Source organism: Zalophus californianus, chromosome 7 (genome assembly GCF_009762305.2).
Source record: "Zalophus californianus isolate mZalCal1 chromosome 7, mZalCal1.pri.v2, whole genome shotgun sequence".
In the NCBI taxonomy this organism is placed as follows: Eukaryota; Metazoa; Chordata; class Mammalia; order Carnivora; family Otariidae; genus Zalophus; species Zalophus californianus.
Window position 1 is genome coordinate 35,311,249 of NC_045601.1, and position 15,520 is coordinate 35,326,768.

A 15,520-nucleotide genomic window follows, 5' to 3' on the forward strand; every position below is an offset into this window, starting at 1 on the left:
AACATGAGATTATAATATATAGGAAGCTCACTACAATCTTTTAACTTCAGATCATTTCCACAACAGATCAGCTTTAAAAAGTCCCATCTGCACCATCAATCTCCTTATTTCCTCTGTTCTATTAATACCTACTAACGGAGATATACATTTAATCAGAACTGTGGACTTTAGTCAAAACCTTTAAAATAATTGAAATAAGTTAAAACACATGGGCTTTTCTGCTTGATGATTTCAATCCCTTGTATTTATGGCTAGTCTTTTCTGTGCCATTTACTGTTTGTTTCAATCTGCTTCAATATCAATGAGTCTTAGTTGTTTCTATTATGTTTTAAGAATATAAAAGTTTCATAGGCACTTTTCCAGTTTCTTTACTAAGGTAAAAGCCATTCAATGACCCTGAGTTAATATTTATCACCATTTTACAAATGATAGAACTGAAACTAATAAAGAAGTTAAGTATTTTGCCCAACATAGAGCTCCATCTCTCTGATTTCAAAGTATCGTGACTGTGTTTGAGATTCTCAGGCAAAAGATTAAAAATGTGAATGGCATGATTAATCATTTCAAGTTAAAATAATGGTAAAATTTCACTTGTCTCAGAACTGTGTTCCCTTTTAGGTGTCATCTCAACTTGCTATGTCTTTCTTCCTTACCACTCCTCTTCACTTTTCTCATCTGTGTGTACCTTTTCATTCATGATTTATACTGTACTTCACCTTCCATAATGCTACATTTTCAACAGCTCATCTTTATCTATTCCAATCTGTCCTTTTTACATGAACATCCTTCATCCCACATGCCAAATTGTTCCCACTATAATTTATAAACATCATCACTTGGTTAGACTTGCCCCTACCTGTCACAACTGCCTTCAAATACATTTTTTTAAAAGAGGGCATAGAAAATATTCACGTTGTAGTGCTCTGTCACCAAGATAAAACAGTTACAGTGCAGAACTTCTTTAAGTCTGGTGTTGGCAGTTTATGTTCATGCGGGGCTGTATACACATAACCGAAAATCAATAGGAAGTTCATGGAAAGCAAATACCATAGGGAGAATCAGGCACTACACATAACATACTTATAGAGTGAGAGAGAAAACATTTCAAGCAAATGGATAAAAACAAGTTTGGAAAGTTGAAGAAAAAAATGGATCGCTTGTTTTATATGATGCTTACCTGTAGGGAATCTATAACGTGGCCTTATGTTCGATATGCTTTCACTTTCTCATACTATAAAAAATGCCTTTTTGGAACACCTTGAGGGAAACACCCAGATTAAGATGATTCACCAAGGTAGGCTTAGGAGATTCATATATCTTCTTCTTCTCAAAATTATAAGAATGAGCTCTCAAAGGTTTGAGTATCTCTCAAATGATTGATGTAATGAACAGCTAAGACAGAAATAGTCAAGCTCAAAGTTACTCCAGCCACTGACAACTCTGACCAAGAAGGTAGAATAATTCCAGCCTCCTGAATATCCTATTGACAAAAGTACTTCTCTTCAGAACATTAAGAATTGGATTCTAATAGAAAATTCAATTTATTAATTATAATATGAATTATTCACAAGCATTTTCTGAGCACTTCATATGTGCTCTGTATATACGTGAGTTGGCATTACATATCTCAATTATTCATTCAATGATATATAAAAAGAAGATTGTATAGCATAGTGGTTAAGACCATAGGCTCTAGAGTCAGATCTTCATACAAAACTTACTTTTGCCCTCTGCTGTAAAAGTCTAATATATAAAGTTGTTAGAGCTTAAAAAAAAAAGTATATAAACTATTTAACCAATTATTCTCTGCATAGTATATAGACAATAACATAAGCTAATATTATTCCTGCCAGATAGTGTATATTAAGTTTCCTGTTCTTACTGTAGCAAATTATTACTAATTTTATAGCTTAAAACCATACAAATTTACTATCTTACAGTTTTGGAGGTCAGAAGTTCAAAATAGGTCTCACTGGGCTAACATCAAGGTGTTAGTAGGGCTGAATTCCAGCTGGAGGCTCTAGGGAAGAGTCCATTTTCATGCCTTTGCCAACTTTTAGGGGCCACTGGCATTCCTTGGCTCATGGCCCCTTTCCATCTTCATAGCCAATGATAGGCTAGTGAGTTTCTCACATCAAATCACTCTGACTCTGATCCTTCTGCCTTCTTCTTCCACATTTAAGGGCCTTTGTGATTACACTGCACCCACCTTGAAAATATCGAATAACTTCCTTATTATTTTTTTAATTTTTTTAAGATTTATTTATTTATTTTAGAGTGTGTGTGTGTGTGTGTGTGCACGCACATGCGCATGGGAGGGGAGAGGAAGAGGTAGAACAAGAGAAGCAGACTCCCTGCTGAGCAGTGAGCCCAAACTCCTCTTGATCCCAGGACCCCAAAATCATGACCTAAGCTAAAATCAAGAGTCGGTCACTTAACTGACTGAGCCACCCAGGCACCCCAAATAATTTCCTTATTCTAAAGTTACCTGATGATTAGACTTAATTCTATCTGCAATCTCTTTCTCCCTTGCCGTGAAATTATGCCAACATGATTTATTGACAGATTTGAGGATTAGCTGGTGAGTATCACAGGGATGCTACTATTCTGTTTACTATATACTGAGTAAATAGTATTATTTAATTTACTAACTATACCATTTTTTAAAGTTAGGCATAATAGGAAAAGATTGACATTTGTAAGATCTCTTTTCAAAATAACCCAATGATACAGGGTGATAACAAAGTCAACTAACTGTATGTATATTTTTCATTGAACTAAACATATTTTTATCGATAATTTTATAACAAAAACATTCCTGTAAACAATAATTGAATACAATTGTAAATTACAGAAATGTAGACATATGATGATAGATAAATTTTCACTAAAAAATTCCTTTTTTTTTATTTTAAGGAGCAAGGATTTATGTTTTTTAAAAGAATTTTAATTACTCTTTAAAATTAAATCCCTGTGCTAGAAGCTAAGGAAGTTACAAAAGACATAAAACCTATATCTCTAGGAACTCTGTCTGACCTGCAAGAGAAGATATTCATTTCTCAAACCAGTAAGTAGCATGAGCATCAGTTTATGTTTAAGCACATTACATCTTTCAGAACCGCTTCCAGAATGAGATCAATGTGGGATAGAGTTTTCAGAGACAAACAAGGATTTTTGGGCATGGCTGCCTAACAATTTCAACTCACTGCTTTCTCTTAAAACTGGTAAATATTATGGACCCATTTTTCTTACCCAATCCTCACTCCAAAATTCACTTGCAATTATGTATACAATTTATAAGTTTCACTGACTCCTTGAAGCCTAAACACAAACTCCAAAGGTCCATGGCCTTAGGAAAAATAGTTCTGTTCTGTTGGAGTTAGATATGACTAAATATGATTGGATATGACTAGATTGGTGAATAAAAGAATGGATTTCTAAGGATAAGGAAACAGCCAAAAATGGCCAACCACTCCTCTACAATATAATGCATAATTCATGTTTAAAATCTGGTTAGTTCTCCTATCTTCTTTTTCTTTCCAATGCCTGATGTTTTGGAGAGAAGAAGTCTGAGCAATGTCAGTTGCGCAGCAGAAAGAAACAAGTCTTACTAAAACAGTGTAAGGAAATATATGTAACCAGCATTGTATTTATTTGATAGTCAAAGCCTTTCCACTTAGAATGGTAGATTTCTAAGGCAGGATAAGTCTTTGCATTCACTACTTGCTTCTGACAAAACTAGATAAAGTGTATTATTCTCTGCATTTTAAGTCATAAGACTAACACTTATTTCAAGAAGAAAATTAATGTCAAAGGCACAAAAAAAGAATTCAGAAATTTATACTCATCCACTTTTACATTTCTGCCGCTTTTTTGTCACAAGTAATTATAAAGTGATTTTTTTTTTTTTTTTTTAATCCGCAGGCCCATTGGAACAAGTCTGGCACTTTAGCATCTGGCTTAGAAAATATATACAAAAACACTTTATTTTAGTTCCTCAAAATATCATTTCATATCATGCAGACCTAGTCAAATTCCTTCTCTCAATGGTTCTCTGAATAGCACTCATCACAATAACAATGAATTAAATAATTGAGTAGTTAATTATTTAAGATCTTCCTCTTCATCCCCACAGGAATATGAGATCCATAAGGAAAGGGCATTATCTGCCTTGGTTTGTGCTATATATCCAATGTCTTATGCATTCATAGCTGCTCAGTGAAAAAAATAAGTGGTTAACTAAATTCTGTATCCTTGAGATTCATCCTAGATTGATTCTGCACAGATTACCTCATTTTACTAAATGCTACTTCCAGTCTTCTCTTATTACCCTTGCATTTTGCTTCTGTCCCTTCTCCATCTCTAGGGTCTTGGTACTTAAACTACCCACACAGAAGTTTTGGGGGTTTTTTGGTATTTTTCTTTTTTTAACTTGGCTCAAGGATAATCTTATTCTTCTTATAAATTATAGACTCTGATAGATTTCTTCATAACCAGGCTATGACTTGACCTTAGCTTCCTTCCTCTGCAAACTGCCTTCATATGCTGCCCAGAAGATGGCATATAGTTTACACAGCTTCTATTCTTAGGGTGGATGTTGGATAACACATCTGAAAGCTTATATCAAAATTATTACTGGAAAAAAAGTTGAAAAGTTTATTAGTTGGAACTCATGTTATTAGCACTATAAATTAAATTTAGCTAGATAAAGCAAGAAAATGAGAGAGAATTTATTACAAAGATATAGCTATATTTCATTAATGCCTAAGGACAGACATGTAGGTTGGCTTTAGAGAAAAACTGAAATAGAAAAGTGGAAGACATCAAAAACCCAGAAAATTCCCTTTCTTCTCCTCTCCCCTTTCTTCTCACTAAGCACTAACTTCATCCATCCATTTTTCACTGAAGACCTCAGAGACACAATGAAGAAAGGTGTGTCCGTTTTACAGCATCCTAAGAATGCATTATATCCATTCAAGTGGTTCCCCTTGTTTCCAATTTTATTTTAGAGCCCATATTTAAAATCCCAGGAAAATAATGCCAATTAGATTGTCTTGATTCAGATGGCCACTGTGTTACAATAAACCATCATCAAAAAGAAAGAATCATATTGTACCAACATGGCTCTCATGGACCCAACCCAATGATGTTATAGATTAGCCAAATGGTGGGGTGGGGGCAGCCAGGAAGGAAGGAACTGGCTTCATTATAAGGAGAGAAATATGCAACATGAGACAGCACTCTAAAATGTCTGCAAATATAAATATTCACCAATCTAGCAGAAAATAGTATCTAATGATTATCAGGTCTCTAGATTAGAGATTAATTCATTCATTTGCATTGAAGTGAGAGAAGGAAAAATAAATGTAAAGATTAATAACTTTTACTATATAAGAATTTAAATTTTGTAAATAATAAAATATAACTGAGAGGCGCCTGGGTGGCTCAGTCATTAAGTGTCTGTCTTCGGCTCAGGTCATGATCCCAGGGTCCTGGGATTGAGTCCCGCATTGGGCTCCCTGCTCAGCGGGGAGTCTGCTTCTCCCTTTCCCACTCCTCCTGCTTGTGTTCCCTCTCTTGCTGTCTCTCTCTGTCTGCCAATAAATAAATAAAATCTTTAAAAAAATAAAAATAAAATAAAATACAACTGAAACAAAAAGGGAAACAGCAAACCAGGAAATGCTAACAAATAAATGATACTTCCTCCCAAAAAATCTAGATCATAAATGAATTCATACAAATTTAGATAGAAGGCCCTAGCAAAGACTTTTTTTAATTAGGAATATGTTCCAAGATTCTTAATTCACAATAATTGTAGTCACAATCTTTACAATGGAATTGATCTCTGAAAGTAAAACTGTTAAAAATCAACACATAATTACTGAATTACTCATTTATGAGAATGACTCATGTGACTATCAGTATATGTGTGTAAAGAGTTCTGGAAACCCCAAGTCAGATGACTACTTAGAAGACAGCAATGTGACTAAGACAAAGAGAGCTATAAAATTATCACTAAAGAAAGAAGGTTCATCAAGCAAAGTATGTCAGCATGTAGCAAAGGCAAAGGAGACTGAGGACTAGAGTCACAGGGAGTCTCTAGCACGTCCAGGGGAGAGGACTTCTAGTCAGCTGACATGAATTTTCTCCCCTGCATAAGAAATGGTGCCCTAAAACTGACTGGATAGCCACAACAGCATTTCATCTCCCATCATTTCAGAACGAGTGTACTCTAATCCTTGACAAACTCCTCAGGTCTCTTTGGAGAAGGCTACATTTTGCTGGTCAGTGTGCCATAGTGGAGAGAGTTGCACCCAGAGAGATGTTCAGTAATCTTCAGAGGATCTCCCTTCCCTCAAGTCCTTGGCTGAGTCCTGGTGAGAACATATCTGTGAGGAAACAGAACAACCCAAAAGGATCTGAGGGGGAAAGTCACTAGGTTCTCACATGGCCAGGAATAGTTCTTCTCTCACAAGCCACAGTGGAAAATAGGGCATTGGGCAGAATACACATAATGGTTTTTCCTTAGTCATGTGGCTCTGATTCCCCTACAAAGATTAAACTCAAGACCTAAAAGAACCAATCTGTTTCCACGTAACTTAATATGTCTTAGAACAAAGCTCAAAAACATTTATGGTAATACAAAAATGTCTAGCACTCAACACAGTAAAATTCACAAAATCTGTTCTCCAAAAATAAAAAGAACAGAAAAATAAGACTCATAATGAGGAGAAAAATATCAAAACTGACCCAAAATTATAAAGATGACAGAATTTGTAAACAAGGACATTAAAACAGTTATTACAACTATGTGTTGTAATATGTCCCACATGTTCAAATGACTACAGGAAAGATTGAGCATTTTAAACGGAGATATGGGTAATATGAAAAATACCTAAACCAAACTGGAGATGAAGACTATGATGTACAAATAAGCCTCAACCCTTACCTCATATCATACATAAAAATTAACTTGAAAAAATCGTAGTCCGAAGTGTAAAAGTTAAGACTATAAAACTCTAGGATAACACATGAGAAAGTCTTTGTGAACTTGGAGTACTATTTTTATCACTTCTGTGTACTATTTTTAGGTAGTACATAAAAAACTAGAACGTAAAAAATTGATATTTATACTTCATCAAGATTAAAAGTGACTGCCCTTTGGGAGACCTTTACAAAAACAAAAAGGTAAGCCACAGACTAGGAGAAAACATTCAAAATATACATATCTGACAAAGGACTTGCTTCCAGAATATATAAAGACAACTTACAATTCAATAATAAGAAAAATAACAAAATTATAAATGAGCAAAATATTTGAATTCATGCTTTACAAAACAAGATATATAAGTTACCAATAAGCATTTGAAAAATCACAATCAGGTGTGCATGGCTGCTCAGTTGGTTAAACATCTGACTCTTGATTTCGGCTCAGGTCATGATCTCAGAGTTGTGGGATCGAGCCCTATGTCGGGCTCCGTGCTCAGCATGGAGTCTGATTCTCCCTCTCCCTCTGCTCCTCCCCCTCACTCACGCTCTCACTCTAAAATAAATAAAAATCTTTTAAAAAGTAATAAAAATCACTAATCAACAGGAAATGCAACTTAAAACCAATCAGTGCCCAATAGAAATTGCTAAAATTAAAAAGTCAGACAATAGATAGTATTGGCAAGAATATGTAGCAATGGTAACTCTCATATATTGCTGGTAGGAATGAAAATTCTACAACCATTTGGAAAACATTTTGAGAGTTTCTTATAAGGTGAAATATACACTTGACATTTGAGTCATTAATTCCATTCATAAGTATTTACCCATGAGAATGAATAACAAGTGTTTATAAAACCCATCATGGTGATGGGTAAAGAAGTTAGGGTATATTCATAGAATCGAATATTACTCAGCAGTAAAACAGAACCAACTACTGATACATGCAGCAACATGCATGGATTTCAGAAATACTATAGAATGAAATGAAACAAGACACTGAAGATTTATACTGACTGCATGATTTCATTGATATGAAATTCTAGAATAGTCAAAACTAATTCATAGTGATGGAAAACAAATCAGTATTTGCGGAAAGGAATAAGTGGAGTTATTGATTGTAAAGAGGCACAAGGTTACTTTCTGAATGAAGGAAATGTTCTATATTTTGGGTTTTGTGGAGGTTATAATGTACACATTTGCTAAAATTCATCAAATTATATACCAAATTACCCAAAAATGGATGCATTTTGTATATAAATTAATGCATTCAATTTTTTACTTTTTCTTGAGATGACAGATCTATATCATGGAAAATGGATAACAGTTTTCCCACTGATCTACACTTTGAAAGAAACAATAATGGATTGATAGCAAGATCAGAATAAAAAGTGGTAAACTCTTGGAAATGGGTAAAAATGAAATTATTTGTATCCCAAATAAGTGTTCACAAAAAGGCAACAACTGTGAAGAATTTTCTCAATAATTCTTCTTCACTTCACTGATAGTGAAGAAGATAACACTTTCTGTGGAGTGGATATTAGCCACTCTCTTTCCCCAGCCACTCTAGCTTGTCAGTGGGCTCATGAACAAAATAGTCAAGCATCAGGGATAGAGGCTATGCATGGGTTTAAAAACATGGTCTTACCTTCAACAAGACTATTCTGGCTACCATTATTGCTAAATATCTAGCATGCCATAAGCTGAGTCTGATGTTGATTTCCTTTTATGACATTATACCCAAGGGGATCAACTAGCCAGGATGACCACTCCACCTCTATGAAGAGAAAGCAACATGTTTCATAGGAATAAATGCAATACATATGGATATGCCTTTGCTATCTGTGCTGCTTTGAACCACCACTACCCAAAGGCTAATGGAATTTCTGATTCTCTATCCCGAATCCCACAAAACTTTGCTTCAGACCATAGAACATGTTTACCAGCAAAGAATGGGGAAATGTTCAACCCCATGGAATTTATTCATCTTATCATGTACCACATCACTTCAAGGTTCTTTGTCTGATACAACAGTGGAATACCCTAGTAAAGACCCAGTTAGGGTGCTGACTAATAATACCTGGACCAGCTAAGTGCTTTCCTGCAAGATTTTGAGTATGTTTTGAACCAGCAACCGATATTGTGCTATTTGTATTATAACTGGAAGACATGGGTCAAGGACCAAGAAGTAGGAATGGGAGTGGTTCCTCTCACTGTTATCCTTAGGAACCCAATCACAAAATATTTCCTTCCTATTTTCCATCATTGGCTCTAGTGGACCTGACAATGATTCCACTGAACTTGAAGTTTAAACTATCCTCTGTCACTTTGAACTCTTCACACCACTAAGTCAATAGGCAAAGAAGGGTTTGCTGTATGAACTGGAGTGATTTATCCCAATTATCAAGGATAAATAGAGTTGCTGCTATATACTGAAGGCAAAAAGGATTCAAGGAATCCTTCGGGTTGCATCTTAGTACTCATAGGTCCAGTGGAAATAGTTAATAAAACAATGGAGCAACCCAAATAAACAGGGCCACTAATTACTCCAGCCCTTTGAAAAATAAGTGTTGCATCTCTGCATCAGGTAAAGAACCATGACCAGCTAAGGTGCTTACTGAGGGAAAATGGAATGGATAGTGAGAAAAGAAAATCATAAATACCAGCTATGGCTTCTTATTCACTTGCAGAAATAAGGTATGTAGAAACTAAGCTCATTTCCTTTTCTGCTTTATGATATATATATTTGTGTATTTCAACCAGTTTATTTTCCAGCCTTCCACTTCTTCTAATATAAAGTGCAGTAATAGAGATTAACCTTAGAGTTCAGAATAAAGTTATGAGATCAAAGGAAAATTCAAACCAAGTTTGAAAAAGAATGGACATGACCCAGAGATACAGTGATTCATAGAATTTTGAGTCTACCCTTTTCATAAAAGGGTGAGTTGTGTATGGCCATATGTATATGTGGCTACATAATGCAGACTTACTTCATTCATATCATGTGGAAGGCTGAGGTTGGGTGGCTGTTATTTTTGAAGGTAAAATATGGGTAGAAAGGTATAAGTGGATGCAGAGGTGACAAAGGGTGAACTAAGTCAGGTTTGTGTTCAACTTCGCATCACCCCTGTGCCTGTTTGCTATGGACTGAACATTTGTGTCTACCCAAAATTTGTATGTTGGAAATCCTAATCTGCAATGTGATAGTATTTGAAGATACAGCCTTTGGGAAAGAATTAGGATTAGATTAGGTTATGAAAGTAGGGACCTTATAAAAAGAGTCAGAGACATAAGAGCTGTCTCCCTGTCATGTAAGGACACAGCATGGAGATAACTATCTGGAAACCAGGGAAAGCTCACTCACCAAACACTGGCTCTGCCAGCACCTTATTCTTGGACTTCCCAGCCTCCAAAACTGTGAGAAATCAATGTTTGCATTTTGAGTCACCAAGTCCATGGTATTTTTGTTATAGCAGCCCCATCTAAGATAGTATTTTATCTTCCAGTCTGCTTCAAAGGAGAACCTGAAACTCCATTTCCAAGACTCAAGACCCCCTTTAACTGGATGGTTCCAGGTTAGCCTGCAAATGGTGAGCAAGCATTAAGATGCAGAAAGTAACAGAGAAGAAATTAGCATTCTTTTCTGACAGCAATTAAAAAAATATGAGCAGATAGACATGAGACATAGTGACGACTTCCAAATCATCCACTTTGGGTGCCTCAGGTAATGGAAACATTAGTAGCCACTTTTTGGAGAGTCTTAAGATTCACATTAACATGCAGATGAACTCTTGAGAATCCTCTCTAGGTCTACTGGCCACGGAGACCAGCAAGTTGGCTTCCCTTACTTTCACTCCCCAGCCCTAACAATACTTATGCCTATAATTCCTGGGCCAAACCCCTGCCTATTTGAATATCTAGAGAGAATTCTGATCTTCTGACTGAAATCTACAATACAGGAAAATACCACAAGTTTGATATGTCCAAAAAAATGAGAATTAATCCTTTAGAAAATTAAAACACAAGGAAATAAACAACAAAAACCACCCCTCTGGTGAAGCCATAGATCAATGTTTTTGCTATGTAATGATCTACTAAAAGGGCTACTTATATGGGAAATAGAATATCTTAATTTACTATAAGAAATTATTCAAAAACATTTTATTTTGGTTATACACTTTTTGATAGGAATTGGACAAAAGTAGTTCATCACATGAGCATGAACTCTCAAATCTTGAGTTGAATGAATTGGGTTCTTACTCCAAGTCAGGATAATCTCCACAGGCAGATTGCACTCCGGTTTCAATTAATCTCATCAAATTCATTACCAGTGGGCTCATGTTACTATATACAGCCTACCATACTTGGTGTTATAGCAAGAGAATTGAAATATTTTGTAAATTATGCATCATTTTATTATTTTTTAAAGATTTTATTTATTTGAGAGAGAGCATGAGGGGTGGGAGGGTCAGAGGGAGAAGCAGACTCCCCACTGAGCGGGGAGCCCGATGCGGGACTTGATCCTGGAAATCCAGGATCATGACCTGAGCTGAAGGCAGTCGCTTAACCAACTGAGCCACCCAGGCGCCATCATTTTAGATTACTGAAAATATGACATTTAATATCAGAGGGCATTACATGATGAATGAGTTACTGCTAGAGGAAAACAAATTCCAGTTTCCTACTCCAAGAAACATTTCATGCCAGTGACTAAAATTTAGGGTTTTGTTTCTAAGTTAATCACGAAACTATTGCTGATTTAAAAGAGATCTTCACGCATGTAACAGTTAAGGAAAACACCTCCGAGAGCAGCCTGAATAAAAGCTCACTTCAAAGTAATAAAAAGTTCAAAATGAAGCTCTCTATGTTTGCGATTTTATGTTCAGCTTAAAGAAGATTACTCTCACTTAATAGAAAATACTTGTTGTCAAAAGAAACGTTATGGTCCATTAATGCTCCTGGTAAGAGCATTTAAATATTTCATTGTTACAGAGAACCCATCATTCAAATCACTGAATATTTATTCCTTTTTCATCTGTTAAAAACAAGGTTAAATTACAGAAGTTATTCATTAAAGATCTATTTATCCTATAAGAAGTAAATGAAGCTTTTCCAACTAAAAATAATCCTGGGCTCTTGCTACATTTTTAGCATGCTAGCAAATGACTTACTGATATGTGAAGAGCTAGACAGCTATAGTGAACCCAATGTGCTTTTGGCACAAAGTTAAACATGTTCTATCAGGCAACACTACTGCCCACTACAATAATGTGACACCTAACTCTATCTGTAACATCATATTCAGCTTCCAGATAAGTTCTACTATTGACATGGTCCTCTTAGCATCAAGTGACAAGAGAATGTGTCCAGTAAAAAGTTCTGAACCTCAGACACACCAGAGGCATGACAACCTAATCTATGTTCAACTGAGCATTTTGGTCAACTGATAACAAATGTTGCAAGTGACAACCAATTGTGGGAGAAGCTGATTCTAAAGCAACTGCAGAGCACAGAATCCCTCTGATGGTTCTAGAACACATTACAGTCCATCTGAAACAATGCATGAACAAGTAGAAGAGCCAGAAAGTGATAATAGCAGAGCAGCTATTTTTGTTAGAGTGGAAGCAGAGGAGAAAACGTAAGTTTGAGAATGACTGCATAAGCTACAACTGTGAATGATCTTCAAGGCAGCAGCGTTTTCTAAAGGACAGACATTGGTAGAGAAATTGCCTGGATATTTTCAGGCAATAATGTTTAATTTCTTGAAAATATAATGTGATTTATGAGAAAATAATGCTAATCTCCGTTTGCTGACACCCACCAGATACCAGACATTGTATCATACCCTTTATTTCTTTAACATATTTAATTCTGGCAACAATGCTTCAAGAGAGTCATTATTATCTTCATGTTTCAAATGAGGAAGATAAGGTGCAGGAGCTTAGTGACTTGCCCAAGATCACACAGCAAGTGGAAGAACCAACACTTGATCCCAAATTTATATGGCTCAAAGTCCAAGTTTCTTTCCTAATCAAAAACGTGTGAATTACATATTATCATTGTTTATGTACATATACAAATAAACATGTATTCACACTATGAATACACATATTTTAGAATATCATTCATATACAATTTCCTCGACATTTTGAAAACTATAATAGGCACTATAAGGGGGAAAGCTGTGCAGACCATATTTCTGCTCTACTACTTTGAAAGACTGAAAAATCATAAAATCATGAAAAAAATGGAAACCTATTTAAGAGAGAAAGGATTGTTGGTGCAGACTAAGAATATGTAAATGATTTAATCAATTTTCTGGGATTGATTTTCAGAGTACTGAAAACAATCTCCCTAGGAAAGGTTAAGTATTAAATATGGTCTTTATAAGATATAGAAATAGAGAAAGGAATGGTCATGAAGATTGTTTTTGAGGAAAAAGCATCAGCACTTAGTAAAATTTTGGATATCTCAGAGAAAATTCAAAAATTCTTTTGCATTATTTGCCATAAAATAAGCAGCTTTGGGGATACTGCAGAAGATAGATGAGCAGGATTGTAGAAACCAGCCAAAATGATGCAGAGACTGGAGGCTGATTTCCTAGGGAAAAAGCTTAAAATATACTTCTGCATCACACAAAGAAAGTTCTGGAGATTGGCATATACTCTATTATGTTTTTCCTCTAGTTTGAAAATAAGAATAGAACCCTCTTCAATTACTGAGACTGATGATTCAATCACAAAATACCTCTTCATTTGGTTACCTTAGGAACTCTCTTCAGCTGTCCCAAGATTTTTTTTAGCTTTTTTGTTTTGTTCTGTTGTTTTTAAATTTCTTTCTTTGCTTTGTTTGAGTCAACCTAGTAGAAGGTTTAGAATATCTACGATGTGTGTCCTGGTAGCTCAAGAGAAAAGTCAGCTGAATAAAAAGCATTTGTATCTCTAGGTGACATAGGAGCAAACCAAGATCTTTCTCTAATCAGCTACGCAAACTTCAACAACCCAGTAGCTTTGTTTGTGCCTCATTTTCCTCCACTATAAAATAAGGGGGTAGGCTGGGTGACATTTTCAAATTTATCAACTCTAACTTCTACAGTTTTGTATACCAAGCTGTTGACTGTGGCTGACTCCAAGGAGTAGAGCCTGGCAATGTCACCCTCCATGGGGACGCCTGGGTGGCTCAGTCGGTTAAGTGTCTGCCTTCGGCTCAGGTCATGATCCCAGGGTCCTGGGATAGAGTCCCTGCTCTGCAGGAAGCCTGCTTCTCCCTCTGCCTCTCTCTTTCTCTGTCTCTCATGAATGAATAAAATCTTAAAAAAAAAAAAAAGTCCCCCTCCCTGTTCTATGCCTTGATTACAGCTCTTGCCACCTTATTTCTAAATAATGCTTTGTATTACTTTCATTAACAAATGTCAATATTGATTTCTTAGCCCATTACTTTGGGATAGTTGACATAATTCTATTACCTTCCATGCATACCATGGTATCTACTAAGTGCCCTCTAGAAATAATCCTGAGTCCACACATTTTAAATACCTAGCAGAGTACCCTCCCTTCCTCCTTTTACACAGAGAAGGGATTGATTTCATTGGTCCCTTTCAGTAAATAAATACCCCATTCTTTTCAATCTTGTCCTTTCTTTCCCAACTTATTTTACATACTCCAACAAGTGACTTAACTGGGCCCCTCACACTATCTGACCAAACTCAGTGTGACGTGAACCTCTGAAAAGAAAACCTTTGCATTTACTCTTTTGATCGTTTTAAGAGTATGTCAATCTCTGCATATCACTTTCTTGTTCTAGCAAGGGTAAGTCTGGTCACCACTGCCAGGTCCTTATCAAATTTCTCTCGCTTTTGTGATAAGCGTTTGGGATTTCAACTAACTGAGGGAGGCTCCCTGAGACTGTGGCTGCAGGTGGATTCCCTGAGTTATCTTCATCTGTCCCACATCTCCCTGCATGGATGGAACTGAGGCCTGACAGCTAGATTATAATGTTGCCTTTGTGTAACAAGGAAAACTTTTCTATTTGTCTATCAAATGTAAATTTACTAGGTCTGGCACCCCCAAGGTAGTTTTGAGGAAAGAATGCTTTGGAGTGGATCAAGTTTGAGTTTTGAAGCCACAGTTCTCTTTGTTTTGTTTTGTTTTTAAACAAGTAATTCAAACCATTTCCTTAAAAAGGACTGTTCTCCAACTCCAGAAAGATGAGTCTGGCAACTTCCCTTCCATGGGCTCCCATGGTGATAAATGATAGCATAGATTCTATTTACCCAGCTATGAAATTTTTGAAAAATAATTCGATTTGGGTAAATAACCCACGGAGTATCAGGCTCCAGTTCCCACCCCACCCCCACCCCTGGTATTGTAACTAGAGCAATTTCCTGCTCACCTAGGTGGTTAGATTTAATGTTTCAAATAAGAGAGAGACCGGGGCACTCAGGAAGGAGACCCTTTCCCTCTTATTCTCCCTTCCTTTCACTCTCCGGTCCTCTTGCAAGAGCTGACACCATTGCTGCATTGTACTCAGATCC

The 15,520-nt window shown here is 36.1% G+C and overlaps 1 long non-coding RNA gene across 1 annotated transcript in view; it reads left to right on the forward strand.

The window, feature by feature from the left end:
* The first annotated feature begins 12,540 nt into the window (after nucleotides 1–12,540).
* LOC113926190 overlaps nucleotides 12,541–15,520 on the forward strand; it is a 70,821-nt gene continuing 67,841 nt past the window's right edge. Inside the window, exon 1 of the long non-coding RNA XR_003521219.1 lies at nucleotides 12,541–12,625. This is a non-coding gene — a long non-coding RNA (uncharacterized LOC113926190). The remainder of the gene's footprint in view (nucleotides 12,626–15,520) is intronic.